Genomic DNA, 16,392 nt, shown 5'->3' on the forward strand with positions numbered 1-16,392 from the left:
GAAGGATAATGGTTTTGTGAAAAGTGAAATTGTCCCAGAGTGTTTCGAGATATATATGGGAGTTTACTCACCTAAGCCGCTGGCTTTTTTTCCAATGTGCTCCATGCTACATTCCATCTTCTTACACTTCCACCTTCAAAACAGGAACTTCCACTCTGAAGGCAGAAGTGTAATAAGATGAAATGCGGCATGGAGCGCATCAGAAGGCAAACAGTGGCTTAGGTGAGTTAACCCCCGCATACACAGTCCGCGCCACCTGCACACTCAGGGACAATTTTGCTTTACTTGAAATCATTTTTACTCATTCTTAATTATATCCTCAATATCTACTGATAATGACAATAGTCTAACAGCTTTTAAAGTACCGATTGGGGGAAAAGTACATACTGCAATATAGGATCAGAGCCCAGTTTTAAAGAAAACCTGAACAAACGTTTTCTTTTATTGATCTCATCTCTTCTATGATCGACATACCAAAATAAGATTATTTTTTACTAACATACATTGTCATCTATCCTTGCTGATCAGAGCTGCAGAAAGTGGGGCTGTCATCTTGCTTTCTCCCAATTCCAAATGACATTACCTTTATATGGAACGCCTCTAAGCTTCTATGAAAGGAAAATGTTTACATTAGAAAGTTAAAGCAACTTTTAGGGAAAAGTCAGCAGCAGCATCAAAAAGCTCAGCTTCTTAAAACATTCATTATCTTCCCAGCCTGAGAACAAAACGTTTGTGTGGCATTGTGATGGGAGCTCACCCATAGGGCCATATGCAATTAACTTTTTCTCCTGAGTTTTCTCCTAGGAGAAAAATTTTCATATTCAATTTACAATTAGTGTCTACAGCGCTAATAAAGGTTTTAACACTTTAATGGTGAAATTCAATACAAAATAGTAAATTGATCTTAAGGGGATACTTAAGTCAAAAATAAAAAATGATTTTTCTCACCTGGGGCATCCCTCAGCCCACTGAAGCTGTATGGTGCCCTCGCAGCCTCGCTCCGATCCTCCTGTCCTCGCCGGCGGCTACTTCCGGGTTCGGCGACAGCCGCCGACAGGCTGGGAACGCAAGTGATTCTCCGCGTTCCCAGCCGCTATATTGCCCTCTAAGCTGCTATAGCGTAGATGTAGCCGCCAGCGGGGACAGGAGGATCGTAGCGAGGCTGCGAGGGCACCATACAGCTTCAGTGGGCTGAGGGATGCCCCAGGTGAGTAAAAATCATTTTTTATTTTTGACTTAAGTACCCCTTTAACCACTTCAGGACCACAGTCTTTTCGCCCCTTAAGGACCAGAGCCTTTTTCTCCATTCAGACCACTGCAGCTTTCACGGTTTAATGCTCGGTCATACAACCTACCACCTAAATGAATTTTACCTCCTTTTCTTGTCACTAATACAGCTTTCTTTTGATGCTATTTGATTGCTCCTGCGAGTTTTACTTTTTATTATATTCATCAAAAAAGACATGAATTTTGGCAAAAAAATGATTTTTTTAACTTTCTGTGCTGACATTTTTCAAATAAAGTAAAATTTCTGTATACATGCAGCGCGGAAAATGTGGACAAACATGTTTTTGATTAAAAAAAACCCATTCAGTGTATATTTATTGGTTTGGGTAAAAGTTATAGCGTTTACAAACTATGGTGCCAAAAGTGAATTTTCCCATTTTCAAGCATCTCTGACTTTTCTGCGCACCTGTCAGGTTTCATGAGGGGCTAAAATTCCAGGATAGTACAAATACCCCCCAAATGACCCCATTTTGGAAAGAAGACATCCCAAAGTATTCAGTGAGAGGCATGGTGAGTTCATAGAAGATTTTATTTTTTGTCACAAGTTAGCGGAAAATGACACTTTCTGACAAAAAAAAGAAAAAAAAAAAGTTTCCATTTCTTCTAACTTGCAACAAAAAAAAATGAAATCTGCCACGGACTCACTATGCTCCTCTCTGAATACCTTGAAGTGTCTACTTTCCAAAATGGGGTCATTTGTGGGGTGTGTTCACTGTCCTGGCATTTTGGGGGGTGCCTAATTGTAAGCACCCCTGTAAAGCCTAAAGATGCTCATTGGACTTTTGGCCCCTTAGCGCAGTTAGGCTGCAAAAAAGTGCCACACATGTGGTATTTCCGTACTCAGGAGAAGTAGTATAATGTGTTTTGGGGTGTATTTTTACACATACCCATGCTGGGTGGGAGAAATATCTCCATAAATGACAATTGTTTTATTTTTTTTACACACAATTGTCTATTTATAGAGATATTTCTGCCACTCAGCATGGGTATGTGGAAAAATACACCCCAAAACACATTATACTACTTCTCCTGAGTACGGCGATACCACATGTGTGGCTTTTTTTTGCACCCTAACTGCGCTAAGGGGCCCAAAGTTCAATGAGTACCTTTAGGATTTCACAGGTCATTTTGAGAAATTTCGTTTCAAGACTACTCCTCGCGGTTTAGGGCCCCTAAAATGCCAGAACAGTATAGGAACCCCACAAATTACCCCATTTTAGAAAGAAGACACCCCAAGGTATTCCGTTAGGAGGATGGTGAGTTCATAGAAGATTTTTTTTTTTTTGTCACAAGTTAGCGGAAATTGATTTTAATTGTTTTTTTTCACAAAGTGTCATTTTCCGCTAACTTATGACAAAAAATAAAATCTTCTATGAACTCACCATACTCCTAACGGAATACCTTGGGGTGTCTTCTTTCTAAAATGGGGTCATTTGTGGGGTTCCTATACTGCCCTGGCATTTTAGGGGCCCTAAACCGTGAGGAGTAGTCTTGAAACCAAATGTCGCAAAATGACCTGTGAAATCCTAAAGGTACTCATTGGACTTTGGGCCTCTTAGCGCACTTAGGGTGCAAAAAAGTGCCACACATGTGGTACCGCCGTACTCAGGAGAAGTAGTATAATGTGTTTTGGGGTGTATTTTTACACATACCCATGCTGGGTGGGAGAAATATCTCTGTAAATGACAATTGTTTTATTTTTTTTTACACACAATTGTCCTTTTACAGAGAGATTTCTCCCACCCAGCATGGGTATGTGTAAAAATACACCCCAAAACACAATATACTACTTCTTCTGAGTACGGCGATACCACATGTGTGACACTTTTTTGCAACCTAGGTGCGCTAAGGGGCCTAACGTCCTATTCACAGGTCATTTTGAGGCCTTTGGATTCTAGACTACTGCTCACGGTTTAGGGCCCCTTAAATGCCAGGGCAGTATAGGAACCCCACAAGTGACCCCATTTTAGAAAGAAGACACCCCAAGGTATTCTGTTAGGAGTATGGTGAGTTCATAGAAGATTTTTTTTTTGTCACAAGTTAGCGGAAAATGACACTTTGTGAAAAAAAAAACAATACATATCAATTTCCGCTAACTTGTGACAAAAAATAAAATCTTCTATGAACTCATCATACACCTAACAGAATACCTTGGGGTGTCTTCTTTCTAAAATGGGGTCACTTGTGGGGTTCCTATACTGCCCTGGCATTTTACGGGCCCAAAACTGTGAGTAGTCTGGAAACCAAATTTCTCAAAATGACTGATCAGGGGTATAAGCATCTGCAAATTTTGATGACAGGTGGTCTATGAGGGGGCAAATTTTGTGGAACCGGTCATAAGCAGGGTGGCCTCTTAGATGACAGGATGTTTTGGGCCTGATCTGATGGATAGGAGTGCTAGGGGGTGACAGGAGGTGATTGATGGGTGTCTCAGGGGGCGGTTAGAGGGGAAAATAGATGCAATCAATGCACTGGGGAGGTGATCGGAAGGGGGTCTGAGGGGGACCTGAGGGTTTGGCCGAGTGATCAGGAGCCAACACGGGGCAAATTAGGGCCTGATCTGATGGGTAGGTGTGCTAGGGGGTGACAGGAGGTGATTGATGGGTGTCTCAAGGTGTGATTAGAGGGGGGAAATAGATGCAAGCAATGCACTAGCGAGGTGATCAGGGCTGGGGTCTGAGGACGTTCTGAGGTGTGGGCGGGTGATTGGGTGCCCGCAAGGGGCAGATTAGGGTCTAATCTGATGGGTAACCGTGACAGGTGGTGATAGGGGGTGATTGATGGGTAATTAGTGGGTGTTTAGAGGAGAGAAGAGATGTAAACACTGCACTTGGGAGGTGATCTGATGTCGGATCTGCGGGCGATCTATTGGTGTGGGTGGGTGATCAGATTGCCCGCAAGGGGCAGGTTAGGGGCTGATTGATGGGTGGCAGTGACAGGGGGTGATTGATGGGTGGCAGTGACAGGGGGTGATTGATAGGTGATTGACAGGTGATCAGTGGGTTATTACAGGGAATAACAGATGTAAATATTGCACTGGCGAATTGATAAAGGGGGGTCTGAGGGCAATCTGAGCGTGTGGGCGGGTGATTGGGTGCCCGCAAGGGGTAGATTAGGGTCTAATCTGATGGGTAACAGTGACAGGTGGTGATAGGTGGTGATTGATAGGTGATTGATGGGTAATTAGTGGGTGTTTAGAGGAGAGAATAGATGTAAACAATGGATTTGGGAGGTGATCTGATGTCGGATCTGCGGGCGATCTATTGGTGTGGGTGGGTGATCAGATTGCCCGCAAGGGGCAGGTTAGGGGCTGATTGATGGGTGGCAGTGACAGGGGGTGATTGATGGGTGGCAGTGACAGGGGGTGATTGATAGGTGATTGACAGGTGATCAGTGGGTTATTACAGGGAATAACAGATGTAAATATTGCACTGGCGAATTGATAAAGGGGGGTCTGAGGGCAATCTGAGCGTGTGGGCGGGTGATTGGGTGCCCGCAAGGGGTAGATTAGGGTCTAATCTGATGGGTAACAGTGACAGGTGGTGATAGGGGGTGATTGATAGGTGATTGATGGGTAATTAGTGGGTGTTTAGAGGAGAGAATAGATGTAAACAATAGATTTGGGAGGTGATCTGATGTCGGATCTGCGGGCGATCTATTGGTGTGGGTGGGTGATCAGATTGCCCGCAAGGGGCAGGTTAGGGGCTGATTGATGGGTAGCAGAGACAGGGGGTGATTGACTGGTGATTGACGGGTGATTGATGGGTGATTGACAGGTGATTGACAGGTGATCAGGGGGGATAGATGCATACAGTACACGGGGGGAGGGGTCTGGGGGGGGGTCTGGGGAGAATCTGAGGGGTGGGGGGGTGATCAGGAGGGGGCAGTGGGCAGGGGGGGGGGGATAAAAAAAAATAGCGTTGACAGATAGTGACAGGGAGTGATTGATGGGTGATTAGGGGGGTGATTAGGGGGGTGACTGGGTGCAAACAGTGGTCTGGGGGGTGGGCAGGGGGGGGGTCTGAGGGGTGCTGTGGGCGATCAGGGGGCAGGGGGGGGGAAATCAGTGTGCTTGGGTGCAGACTAGGGTGGCTGCAGCCTGCCCTGGTGGTCCCTCGGACACTGGGACCACCAGGGCAGGAGGCAGCCAGTATAATAGGCTTTGTATACATTACAAAGCCTATTATACTATTTCCATGCGGCGATCCGGGTGCTAGTAACCCGCCGGCGCTTCCGAACGGCCGGCGGGTTACTACGAGCGGTGGGCGGAGCCAGTCCCCGGCGGCTGATCGCGTCACGAATGACGCGATCGCCGCATAGCCACCCACGCAGCCGCCCCCGCCGATGGGCGTATTGCGGTCGTTTGGGCCCGGACTTTGCCGCCGCCCATCAGCTGGGGGCGGTCCTCAAGTGGTTAAGCTATAATTATATAGCACCTTCCCCTTTAAAACACTAAATCACCAAACTTACACCACTCATTCAAACTCACTGCAGTGAGTTCACATAAAAATGTGTTTAAAAGGGATCCCAGTTTTACTCACTGCAGTGAGCTTGAATGAGTGGTGTAAGTGTGATGATTTAGTGTTTTAAAAGGGAAGGTGCTATATAATTATAGCTTTAAAGGGAACCAGAGCTGAAAAAATAAAGATTTTATACATACCTGGGGGTTCCTCCAGCCCCATACGCGCTGATCGATCCCACACCGCCGTCCTCCTCTGCCCGCAGCTACGAGAACCGGCTCCCCGCTGTTCTGTCAGTTGGAGCCAGTCTAAGCCTAGCAGAAGTGAATGGAGAGATACGTAGAGGGCGCACTTCTCCTGCGTAGCTGGTTCCGATGACGTCAGCGACGGGAGCCGGTTCTCGTAGAAGCGGGCAGCGGTGGATGGCGGCGTGGGATCGATCAGCGCGTATGGGGCTGGAGGAAGCCCTAGGTATGTATAACTTCTTTTTCATTTTTTCAGCTAGGGTACATCTCTGGTACCCTTTAAGATCAATTTACTATTTTGTATTGAATTTCACCATTAAAGTGTTAAAACCTTTATTAGCGCTGTGGACACTAATTTTAATATATATACTTGGAGTATTGGAGGTTTATCTAGTCCATGCAGCTGCTGCTATATCCATAGGCGCAGATATCTATATATATTTATATTCAATTTAGATTTGCAATGGAAAAAGTACCAAAAAAGTAGGTAAAAATTACTATAAAATTATTTTGAGTATTTGTTTGCTTGCTGGTAGGCAACGAGTTATGAACATATAACCTAGGAGAAAACTTTGGTGAAAAAGTGAATTGCATATGGCCCTTAGTGTTTGTTTTTTAAAATGTCCATGAAAGCAGGTACACTTTAAGACCAGAAATGGTTAAAGAGATGAAAGTAATTATGAGCTCACATACAAATGTAGCGCTAACTATTTGCAGCTTAGAACTGGGCCAATGAAAATCACCTGAAAGTGTATTTGATTGTCCCAATTCCAAGACACATACAATTTCCATTATAGTTGCATGCAAACCTCAATTATTTGCATCTCTTTGAGCATCTCCATTTGAGACATTTTAGTTAACCTTAAAGATGAACTTTAGCAAAAAGGGTGAAAAATGAATAAATTGCAAAGTGAGAAGTTAAAAAATAGAAAATAGATCAAGAAATATATATATATATATATATATATATATATATATATATATAGAGAGAGAGAGAGAGAGAGAGAGAGAGAGAGAGAGAGAGAGAGAGATGGGGGGGGGGGGGGGAGATACTGGTTGCTTGGTAGTTGGAAACAGCTGTTGTTTCCCACGACGCAACAAGGTTCACAGTCAGGAAACCATCAGGACCTTGGTCATGACATCACACTGTGGGAGGGGTTTCAACACAATAACAGCCATACAGACGTCCCTGATGATCTAGTCGAGAAAAGGCAATGATTTCTTGTAGGAAAAGGGGTATCAGCTACAGATTGGGATGAAGTTCAAGCCAATCTCTTTAAAGAGGAACCGTAATGACATATAGCATAACGTCATAAATTATTTGAGATACCAATTTTTAGCTGGTTTCAGCATCAGCAATGCTTCCTATGTCTTATATCACTATATTGCTGTATATTGGTATTTAATTCTGCCAGTGATGTTTGAATGTCACGCAGCCTCCTCTCCTAAAACATTCTTGGAGAACATATGAGGTTTCTGCTCACCTTATAGAAAAAAAATCCCCCACCTATTTAAGAATATAAATTGATGCAGGGGCATTACTAGGACCTGAAATTATCTGGGACCCTCCCCCTTTCATCAGACAGCCAGCGCATACTTCAGAACACAAGCAGACCTCAGAGACACACAGCAAACGACAATGGGCAGCTGGCCAGCAGATGGGCATAACTAAACCACAGACCCTTGCTGCTCAACTGTACCATTGCAGAGCTTCCAGCTCCTTTCTTTCCTGCATGGTGCATGCTGTCTGTGCAGCCACGTATGGATATTCTGAGCAGGTGCATCATCAGGTCGGGACAAGTTTCTAGTACAGTAAGCGCACACCTTGTGGGAAAGGAAAAAGATGTAATCTCTGTTCTAGTACAGCTGAGAGGTGCGGGCCGTGGATTAGGTATGTTCACCTCCCTACTAGTTGCCCATTGTCATTTGCTGTCTGTCTATGGGATCACAGAGGATGAGGCAGGTATTCAGAGCTAGTGTTGCTCGGATACCCCCCAATCACGATATCCTGTAAATCCTGCAGAATCGAAATCCGGATATGCCGTGATCCGGATTTGAATTGGAGCTCCGGATTCTACCAGGTTTTTAGCCATGTAGAATCCGTGATCACGGGTTTGACTTTAACGTTAATAGCAAAGCCCCCATACAAGCTACAATCACCAAAATTGCATGGATTATAAAATAAAGGTGATCAGTGGCTACAACTTAATTTTTTTTTTTTTTTTTTAAAGTCCTAATAGTTTTTGAGAATATCGATTTTAAAGTTTCAAAAGAAAAAAGTATTTGTGATTAAAAACCGCCAAAACCCGCCGACTTTAGCAGTTAATAGCAAAGCCCCCTTACTTGCTAGAAACACCACATTTGCAGGATCTGTTAAGTATCAAAGTGGGAACAAGGGGAAAGAATTTTCAAAAAGACCTTATAGTTTTTGAGAAAATCGGACCACGATCACGAGTGCATTTGGGACTGAATCCGTGATCGAGAGGCATTCACGGATTCGGATCATGATGTCGGATAGTAAAAAAAAACTTGTGAATCACGGCTATTCAGTGGTCACGAGGTCATGATGAGCATCACTGTTCAGGGCACAGTGGCAGAGATTTGGGGCAATAGCCCTGAAATTTTTGACCTAACTATGCCACTGAGGTGAGGAAAGACTTTGCAAAGGGGTGCAAATGCTGACTACATAATTTATAAATGAATATTGTAAATAAAAAGTATACCCTTCTTTAAACTACAAATATGGGTGGAGAAAGCACCACTGCAAAAATATTTACGTAGAGCTGTTGCAATAACATCTCAGTGGCAACCTAGGCAGTATTCCAGTACACCTAGGAAGCAAACTTTTGTCTATATTTAACTTTGTGAATTTTCTCAATGACAACACTAACTGTAATTTAGATTTTGGGCAAGTTATTCACACGTGAGACAGAATACACTAATATATTTTTGCCTGACTTGCAAAAGTCCATTTGTGTTAAGTGTGCCACATGTCTCATGAATAGCAGAGACACATTGGACTATATATGCGCCCCCAAATCAATGAAGTCTATGGACATGAGAAAACACATTAAAGTAAGCTATCAATTTCGTAAAAATGTATTTCTTGTGAAAATCCAATTTTACAAACTTCAAAGTATTTGCAAAATTATGCATCATAACTATGATTATGTGTGAAATTAATTGCACAATAGTTTGAAAATTCAGAAACAAACAAGAAAAAAACACTTTACCTCCTAATCAGGCCTGGATTTACATCACAGGAACCTATAGACACAGATGTTCTGGCTCCCTAGACTTCGCCCACCATGAACCTACAAACCCACACCGAACCACACTGCAAGTGTGCTGGCTGGCCCAGCTTTCACCTCCCTCTACTTCCCCTGTCCGTTGTAGGTAGCCACAGGTGCCCCTTAGTATCAGGTAACAAGAAGTACCCTCAATCTTAAGTAGCTTGAGGTCCCCCTAAGTATTAGGTAGCTAGAAACGCCCCCAGCTGAAAGAAGATCTCGTCAGTGGAAAGCAGAGAGCCGGGTGAGTAACCTGTCATTTATGCTCTGCTCTGGACTGGACTTTGTTTAGGGAAGATGGGAGGGAGGCATTGGGGGAGGGGAATGGGCCGCCTTTCCATCATCAGGTGCCTGTAGGCACATGCCTACAGTGCCTTATGGAATATCTGGCCCTGCTCCTAAAATAAACAGTAAAGCAGTGCAGGACTAGAGACTACCCAAAGCCTGAAAGAGCACAAAAACATGGTAGCCCACACATGCTGAAAACCAAACACTTTATTGTAGCACAATCATTACATAAACATCATAAAGCAGAAACCCACATTTCACATTATGATTTTACATTGTAACTGTGAATTTCATTGTAAAATTACAACTATGCAAAATTTTAGCTCATCATCACTAATAAAAAGATACACTTTATTGTTTAGTAGTATATTGGTTCATTTTCCTTAGGATATCAATGATGAGCAGCATAAGATTTATTCCCATATTTTCAAGTTACTACATTACAAAGCATGATGGGAGCTCAGTATCTGGTGAGCATGGAGTTGTTCCTTATCGGCAAGAGCTCAGCAACTCCACTAAGTGATGGATGACTGACAGCGGGCAGCAGACTGAGAACCCCACCCCATTCCCAGCCTGAAGCTGCCGTCGGCGTAGGACCCTCTAGAGTGCATACAGCAGTGATTTATGCTTTCTAGGAATCGCCAGTGGTTCCAAAAGTTATTCACTGCTGAAAGTGAATGGCCATAATCTTACAGGAGCGATTGCAATTCGCCAGAATCATAATCGCCCTGCAAAACAGGGCCCAAAATCGCTTTTCCTGAAATCACTATGGAAATTGCTTGCTTTTAAGTGCCAAAATCATTTTAAAAGTGGGTCCCAGAGGCTGTACAGAGTTTCTCTGTTATTTTACTTAAAGTTTAAAGTGGACCTCCAGCCTAAACAAACATACTGTCATTAAGTTACATTAGTTATGTTAATTAAAATAGATAGGTAATATAATCTCTTACCCACACTGTTTTAAATGAACAGGCAAATGTTTGATTTCATGATGGCAGCCATCTTTTTGATTGAAAGGAGGTGACAGGGAGCATGAGACACAGTTCCAACTGTCCTGTGTCCTGAGCACCTCTCCCAGTTGCTAGGCAATGTGAATAACAACATAGGAAATCCCATCATGCTCTGCACAGCATCAGGGAAAAAAAAGCCTGGGCTTTTTTTCTTTGATGGGTGGAGCTTAGCTAAAAATGCAGCTAAAAATGATGCCTTGGTAAGAAAAACAAAGTTCTGATGCTGTGAAACTGTTAAAGAAACACCAAGCCTTTTCAGTTCTGCTGAGTAGATTTTTAGTCTGGAGGTTCACTTTAAGTCAACTCCCTAAACTAAAATGTAAGTATCTTCTCTTAGGTACATGAAAGAACATTTGAAAGCATTCCCTGTATGTAAAACGATGCAGCACAGTGGCTTAGTGGATAGCACTCTGATAACACTCTCGTCTTGCAGCGATGGGTCCCCGGTTCACATCCCAGCCAGGGTACTAACTGCATGGAGTTTGTGCCTGCGTGGGTGTCCTACGGGGCCTACATTCCAAAAACATGGAGATAAGTTAATTGCCTTCCCCTTTTAAATTGTCCCTAGATTACAATGAACATATGACTGGGGTAGGGATTAGATTGTGAGCTCCTTTCAGGGAAAGTTAGTGGCAAGACTATATACTCTGTACAGCACTGCAGAAGATGTTGGTGCTATATAAATACTAAATAATAATAACTTCCAATGCAAAGAGCTGTACAAAGTTTATACTGCTTTGCTTATCTCTGTTAGCAAATATAATCATTGCTGGCTAAAAGCTGTCTGCCTGGTCTCTTCACTATGTTCTATGGGCATAACAATAGCCCCTGCGGCCCGTGGCATCGCAGAGGGGCCAGGGGGCCCTCTCCTGGTTAGGTGCAGAGTTACGGCAGTGGAGCATAATACATTACTGGCTTCCAGCAGAGTGACACGTCTGCCTCCCTCCCTCCTCAGCTGTGCCATTCTATCTATCTGCTTGCAGCTCTTGTCCCTGCACATCATGTGATGTGCAGGGACAAGAGCCCCAAGCAGATGGACTGAACACCACGGATGAAGATAAGAGTGAGGAAGACGCATCGCTCTACTGGAAGCCGGTAATGTATCATGCTCCACTGCCGCACCCTGCTAAATTGGCAGGGGGAGGGGTGGGAGGTATAGGCTGGGGCTTGGCCAAAGTTTTGATCTTTAGGAGGGGGGGGGGGGGAGAGGGACAGGGTTTTGCAAGAGGCCAAGCCGGATCAGTTCTGCTGGGGGTGTTATGGTGGTGACACCTATTGACCTTTCCATTGAGGTGAGGGCTCTCCAGTTTAAGTAACCACGTGTCTACGTCAGAGCACCCCGCAAGAGACTATGGATTTTTCTGCCTAGTGCCCACCAGGTTGCGCTCTTGAAGAAACTTTCACAGTGTTTAGGAGAACGGATGATACCACAATGCAAAGGAATGGTGTTCAAGGTACTTGGAGGATGAGACAAACGTGTAATCCAGAAACAGATCAGGGTCAGAGGCAGGTGGCAAGGTTTATCATGTTTTAACAGGCAAGAGGTCAGAGGCTGGCAGAGTTCATGCATAACCATTAGAAAATCCAAGATTGAGGCAGACAGCAGACTAAGGGATATCCAAGAACAGGCCGAGGTCAATAACAGGGATTAGGGATTCAAGATTGAGTAGTCAGAAGCAGGCCAGGTCAGAAACATCAGTGTATGACTAGCAAGGCTTAACATTACTTACCGGTGTAAGCTGAATAAGGAATCAGCACTGTCCATTGGAACGAGACTTCCTTTCATAGGCAGAGCGGTTCAAGTACTTGAATTAGGCACACTGTGAATGCGTCCACGTGTTGGCAGGATGCCATGCAGATGCACATAGAATTGGATGTGCCACAGCATCTGAGCACTCTCTCCTCAAGCCAAAAGTATATGTTTTTCCTTAGTGACGTGCACATGTACTTGCCAAGACACCAGAACTGCAGCATGGGCATAGCGGGCACACAAGGTGGACACCCGGGTCGGGAGCAATGGGAGAAAAAGGCCAGTTTTATTATCTCCATGTCGTATGAAAGCTTACATATACAATTCATAGTATTTAACCACTTCACCCCAAAGACATTTTCACCCTAACGGACAAGAGCGATTTTCACCTTTCAGTGCTCATCCCTTTCATTTGCCAATAGCTTAATCACTACTAATCACAATGAAATGATCTATATCTTATTTTTTCACCACCAATTGGGCTTTTTGGGGTTGATATTTGTTTTCAGTAATTACTTTATTTTCTATGCATTTTAAAGGGAAAAACAAGGAAAAAATACACTATTTCTCCAATTTCATCCCCTATAGTTTAAATATAAACACTGCTACTGTGCATAAAACACATTTTATCTGCTTATTTGTCCTGGTTATCACAAGATTTTAATTATGTCCCTGGTACAAAGTATGGTGACGATATAGTATTTGGAAATAAAGGTGTATTTTTTGGGGTGTTTTTTCCCCCCACTATTTTCACGTGCATGTGCATGGGAATGCGCGGGAGCGCGCACGTGCACGTGCACAGTGGCAGAAGCACTGGCTGAGTTATAAAAACGTCCTGGAGCTATTAAGAGGCTCTAGCAGGACATGTTTTATAAGTCAGCTTGTCATTAAGTGGTTAAAATCAGTTGGCACTCATACCAGGTGGAAGTGGTAAAAGTGGCCACTCTTTGGCCATTAAAATGATTCACTGAACCATGCAGGAAATACAAAAAATAGAATTGATTCACTCAATCAAACCAATAACTAACACAAGATATTCTAAAGGGGCATGTCAAACAAATACAGAGCGAGATTACAAGGGACCCGGACTCAAACTCACATGCAGATAACTTAATGCAAACACATCCTACTTGAGCAATAAACATATCCACAGTGGCATACCCCTGTTCGGACAAAACCTTTGAGTGACCCTAAACTTCATGGGGTGAAGGTAACATGGTGGTGGGGGGCACCACAAGAATCAGTCTGTGTTTCTGTGCTGCACCTCTGTGTTACTCCACAAATGGGATGTGTTTCTCCTGAGCATAGCACAGCCATGTTCCTTCCATTGTATATAGTGCTTATAAACACATCAGTTGTTACTCCTTTCCTTCGGGTTAAAAGGAGGACAACCAGTTAGCTCCATACAGCCTAAGCTACACAAATACATCTTATAACATATTGGCTCCTAAGCAGCACGAATGTGAAAAAACCTTAGAAATACTCTTAATCATGGATGTATGCCTTTGTCCAGACGGTACACTATAATGTTAGTCATACCTTTCCTTTCCATTATAAAGATGAATATCTTCAGTTTCAATAACCTGAAAATATCTCCTTTAATTTAATATATTTTGTTACCATTAGGAGGCTTTAATGTCATCATGTTTTTCTCTGTAATAATCAGAATCACACCTTGTAACCCAATTATAACCTAAAATGGCCTTGTATTTAGGCTACATTATGCTCTGAAATCCATGCGTGTTAGCACATACACAGCCTAGTGCACTTAGCTGCTCATTATCTGCTATTACCCTTCTACTGGATTTCTTCCGTGGTCGAGTTGCACTAAACTTTACCCCTTTTAGTTGTAACTTAGTTGAGAGCCTATTAGTTTTGTCGTAGGAAGCCATATGATATGTAGAAAGACAAATCTTGTGCTGCGCATTCTTTTGTTCCGGTAACATTTCCAATGCCGTGGATCATTCTGCCCCAAATTTGTTCAAGAGATGACAGCACCTAAGAAGGGAGAGCAGTTCGTGGAGCAAAGGGTTAAGATCTTCTAAGGTATCTTCCACAAAAAAAACACCCCAGTTCTGTTTATGCTCAGCCTATATTTTCGTATGACATTGTAGGTGTGTCTCGTATTTCTGTAGCTGTGATGGTCTCATAAAACAAACTTAAAGTGGATCCGAGATTAACTTTTACACATTGCATAATTGTGTTCCTTTCCTATTGTTTATAGGGTATTCCTCAAGCCAAATACTTTTTTGTTTTTGTTTTAATACTCTAATTCTCTATAAACTAAATAAACCACGCCCACAGGTTTTCAGAGAGCCAAGGCTCTCTCAGACAGTAGCAAGGGCTCATGGGAGCTCAGTCTGGGCAGGAGGAGGGAAAGGTATTACTAGCCAGAGGTTCCAGAGGCAGAGGGGAGGAGGGAGGAGGAGGAGGGGATTCGTTTTTTTTGCTCAAGATACAGATAAGCCTGCCTCTGTGTAATATTTACAAACAACATGTCTGCTGTCATTGTATCACAGGAAGAAGTGATCACATTCTATTAAAGCTGTTTGCAGCTAGATTTGCTGTGTAAACTATCTAAACTTTAGATAAGATCTATAGACAAGTTACTTGTTGTAGTTAGTTTTTCATCTCGGATCCGCTTTAAACCTATGAAAAAGTTTATATGTTACAGCTATAGAAATCTGTAAAAGGCTGTAGAAATGATCAATTTATTCTACAGAAATTATCCTAAAGCAGAAATCAAAGAGAAGTGTGTGAATGAGTTGACCAATCATGTGATCACTTCTGGTTTCAGTTTTTTTCTTTTAACCTACATAGGAACCAGAAATGAGACATGATCACATGATCATGACCAGTCAGTCAGAGACTTACAAATCAACCACCTGATCATATCGATTACACGGCTCCCCATAAATTCTTCTCAAGCAGAGTGTTTGTAGAATAAATTGGTCATCTCTACATTCTGGTTACAGATTTAGATTAATGAAAAATTTTTGCTCTCATTTTCTCTATGCACAGGGCTAACAATAAACATTATATTGGGCAAAGGGTCACATACTCTTATGAATATGTACTGTTGCTGAAAGAGTTCCCATGACCAATTTTTGTAGTTTGTCATATAGAAGCAATAGTCCACGGGCCAAGAGAATTCAGGTTGGTCATCAAACTTTTTTAATAGTAGACTTAGCTTTAAAAATCCTGCATGCTGAGGTCTAAAGGTGCCCATCAGCGATCCAATTTCATTGCAATAGATTGTAAATGGTCGTTTAGGCCCACCAGTGGAGGGAAAAATGATAAGCTATCCGATCAAACTAAAATAATCATTCTGAAATTTGGATCAATGGAATGATTGATAGAACGGCACCCTTAACTGTACCCGATCTGATCGATCATTATACCGTTAATGAGCAACTTTAGTTATTGATGTCAGCTCGACTTTTGGATCCTAACAAAAACCATTGGTGATGGAAAAATATGATTTCAAGTAGATAATGAAATTCTAACCTTAATATTCTCTAACTATAATTCTGCCATCAAACTAGGAGTAGCCACAGATTGTAAGGAATTTCTCCATTGAATAGTAGAATCATTTGTAATTTTATATCAAACAGGAATTCTTAACTCAGCAAAGCATTTGTGTCTATTTCTATACAGAAGAGAGGGGAAAGTATGGTGAGTGTACAATACATGCTGATGATTTATTGTCTCATATCAAAAGAGAAATAGGCAATACAGTATGTACAGATTATAACTTGTCCACTGATTCTTTCCTTTTTCTAATGCTGGGAATACACGGTTCATTTTTTAGCTGATTAGATGGTTCAATAGATAATTTCCGACATCTCCGTTCTCCCTTTCGATCCTTTGGCCGCTCGTTTTCTGATATAAGCGAGTGGAAAAAGATAAGAAAAACGAGCAGAAGATAAGAGAATCGACTGCAGAATTGAACGGCAAAAATAATCGAGAGCAGAAACGCACGACAGAAACAAACCGTGTATTCCCAGCATAAGTGTGACAATGAGACTATCAGCTGTTCACACAAGGAATAGGATGTCGTTGTTT

This window comes from Hyperolius riggenbachi, chromosome 5 (assembly GCF_040937935.1).
Source record: "Hyperolius riggenbachi isolate aHypRig1 chromosome 5, aHypRig1.pri, whole genome shotgun sequence".
Lineage (NCBI taxonomy): Eukaryota > Metazoa > Chordata > Amphibia > Anura > Hyperoliidae > Hyperolius > Hyperolius riggenbachi.